Here is a 3,583-nt window from a genome sequence, read left to right as displayed (position 1 = left end):
TTCTCTCGCTCATTTTCCTTCCACTGTATAGCGTGCTGTTGGGAGGAACAGATTGTTCCTGCCAGTGGCCTGCACCCATTGCTTGTAGGCTTTTCCGCCCTCCCCACTGAATGCTTCTCAGTTGCTCTGTTTCTCAAATACACCCCTCCCCACTAGGCTTAATTTAGACCAAATATGGCTTGTCTACTCTTGCCCTAAACTACATACTGAACCTCACCACTTGCAGCCACCCCTCCTCAAGCACTGAGGTGCACCAGGGGTGGCTTCTCCCGTAGCTCCTCTGGATAGAAAAGTGAGAACTTGAGTAGGGAGATGCAAGGTCTGGAGGACAGCAGTTCCATAAAGTGGAGAAATCTGTTGCCAACCAAGATCTCCAATAATAATTCTTATCAGTTGTTGCTTGTTGCTGTTGTTAAACCAGTCAGCTACCTGCGGAGTGTGGGAAGAGATAGAGGCCTCTACTGGCTGGGCAAGTAGCTGAGAAGGTCAGCTGCTGGTGGTTTTGGCAACCTCCTGCCCCTCTTACTGGTCTGCTGAGGACAATGTGTGAATGAAGAGAAGGGAAAGGTAGCTGGTGGCAGCAAGAAAAAGCAATGGTTTGTGCTAGGCTGGGCAAGAGAGAGAATGCCTCAGATCAGGAAGGAGTGATGGGCAAGGGAGCCAAGAATGGTAGAAAACAGATGACAAACTCAACATGTTGGGGGGTTTCATATATAACCAAACTAGGGGCCACCTTGTCAATTAAGACGTTAGATGGCTGTAAGCTAAAAACTGAAACTAACTGTATGTGTGTGTTTTACACAACCATTGTTGTGATAAATAAAATAAGCCCAAAGGAAATTAAAAAGAGAAGACTGTTGCTTTCTGCTTCTGCACCTGCACCCTGCTACAAAAGAACCTACCTTAATACATATTTCCTTGCTCCAAGGATACGTCCCATTCATCATTCACTGGAGAGGTTTAAAGTAATGAGATAGTTCCTAACATGTGAAACCAAAATTGTGACAGGATCGATCTCTTTTCCTCTTCATAAGAAACACAGAGCCCTCCTTGCCCAGAGGCATAATCCTTGTCCTTTAACCCCATGGCCAGGAGCTGGGGGAGGAGAGAGGTTACTGAAAGATCTGGGATGGAGGACAGCAAGAGAGTTCGTTCACACACACACACACACACACACACACAGGCTTCTTCTTGGCTTGTCCACTCAAAAGCCATTTTTCACATTTTGAAAATAGAGATCATTTTTAGCCTGGGTCCATCTGGTTTCTCAAATAGCCTGTCTCTTTGATAAATAACATAAATTAAATTAGACAAGACAAACAAATAGGTTTTTTGCTTCTCCACCTCTGCCCCCCACCCTCTCTTTCAGGAAAGAAACAAAAGCAAATATAATTCAGCAAGTACCTCCAGTCCCCCCAGGACCCGTTGCAGCAGGGAGCGAGAGTGATGATTAGGAACGTGTTTGCAATTTTAACCTTTAACACCAACTGTGGGCCGCGGCTGGCCCCATGCCTTTTAAACTCCTTTTAATTTCCTCTCCCATGAACCAGTGCTGCTAACAAGGCCAGCAGGTTAAGAGCTCTCTGGCTTTCTATAGCCCCTATTACCCAAAGATTGTGAGATCCTTCAGTGCAGCACTACCCTTTATGCTAGCAGCTAAACTGAAGCATTACTAGAAGAAGAAAGAGCTGCTACAGGAATCTATGCAGCAGCTCTGGGCTAGCCTCCACTTACTCCAAGCGGGTCCCATCATCTCAACATAAAGGTAAATTTTATTTTTAAAAGGAAGAGACAAAATTTGTGGATTATAAACCTACCCATGCTTCCTAGCCATATGAAAATGGAGCTGTTTGTGCAGAGGCAGTGAACCCTTCACTATTAAATGCTTAGGACAAGCAATGGGGACTGCAGGACTTCACCGCCTTGCTTGCAGACTCCCCAAGGGCACTTAGCTAGCTGCTATAGCTGCTGGAAACAGGGTGCTGGAATAGATGCCCCACTTGGGCGCAGTTTAGTCATTTTTTTTTAATTCTGGACTTCAGTGCTTTTAGCAAGGTATAGTCAGTATCAAACATAAGGCTCAGTGCGATCCCCAACCTGCTGCCATCTGGGCAAGGGCTACAGCTCAGGGGTAGACTGTCTGCTTGCAAGCAGAGACCTCAAGTTCAATCTCCAGGCAGGGTTGGGGGGAGTTTCCTGCCTGAAATCCTGCAGAGCCACTGCTGTTCAGTGTAGACAGCACTGAGATAGCTGAGCCAGTGGAATAAGGCAGCTTCCTACAGTATGTTCCTATCTGGAGGCAGCCTTAGGTTTGTCTGCAAGCAGTATGGGGAGGGGGGTGTTTTACCTGTGAACTCCTGGCTCCTAGGAGTAGCAGGTGATGATCTCGAGGGATCCTCTCACACCTCAAAAGACGAGGACTAATATCTTAATGGTCCTGTGCGAAATATACTTCCTTTTTAAAGAAAGACTTGCCACAGCTCAGGCCAACATGGGGCCCTGCCATCTACCTTTAAAGGTAGCCTTGAGGTTTAAATCTCAAAGTGCAGGGACACTCTCCAGTTGCTCAGTAGTGAAGCAAAGGCACTCTGTAGATGCTCAGCGTTACTTTGCTCTGTTTTATGAAATATCTTAGGCTTTCTTTATAAGGGGGGCCTAGCAACATGCCTTTTTGTAGCCAAAGGAGTGAGCCAAAGAGAGAGACCAGCAAGTGACAGTCTCTGCTTTCAACACTCCCCAAAAACAGGATACAAAATGTGGTTTCCTTGGTGCAAAAGAAAGAAAAGTTTTTTAGTATCACAGAGCTTTGGAGAAGAGCAGCTTGGCAGGGCTCAACAGCTGCAGCTTTCTGCTAGGAGAAGTCATTTAATAAAAGAAAGCCCTTTACCTACTTTCTCATTCTTTGGACCTGACCAAATAGCTCTTGTTTCTGAACAGTGCCCTCAGGTGGCTGAAAACATAACCAGAAAAAGAAGGCTGAGGAAAAACGGAGATGAACTCCATTGAGGGTGAAGAATTACATGCATGCCCTAAAATTGTGCCTGAAGCTGTAACATGTAACCATCTTGGTGAAGCTAAGCAGGCCATGGACACCCACCTCTGGAGGAAATGTGAGAGATATATGTAATAAAATAAAGTTATCAATAAAAGTGCATAATTTTAACAAAAGGCAGTTTTTAAGAGAAAGTATTTTGATTCCGAGAAACAAGCTAAATAGTTTCCTATGGAATCTATAGATTAGGCCCTAACACATTCCAGGTTCTACAGTAGATTTAAAAAACACTGGTTTATTTTGAAAATCTGCTTGCACAGCCTCACATCTTTCATCATCTGTACACATCCATTTTTAACACTATATTTTCTCTCTGCCCCCCCCCCCCGCCCCCCGGCATAATAGATTTACAATTCAGAATGACTCCTGAGATCATGGAGGTACAAATTTTGAGGATGCTTAGATGCAGGCAAGATGCTGTTGTAAGATGTCTGCACAGCAGCACTTTCTAAATATAGCCATAAATATGTTGTTTATTTCCATTCACCTTTCAAATCCGTCCTCAAAAATTGAATGTAACTATTTAACCCC

The sequence above is a fragment of the Lacerta agilis genome, chromosome 8 (genome assembly GCF_009819535.1).
Source record: "Lacerta agilis isolate rLacAgi1 chromosome 8, rLacAgi1.pri, whole genome shotgun sequence".
Taxonomy (NCBI): domain Eukaryota; kingdom Metazoa; phylum Chordata; class Lepidosauria; order Squamata; family Lacertidae; genus Lacerta; species Lacerta agilis.
Note: the sequence above shows the minus strand (reverse complement) of the source record.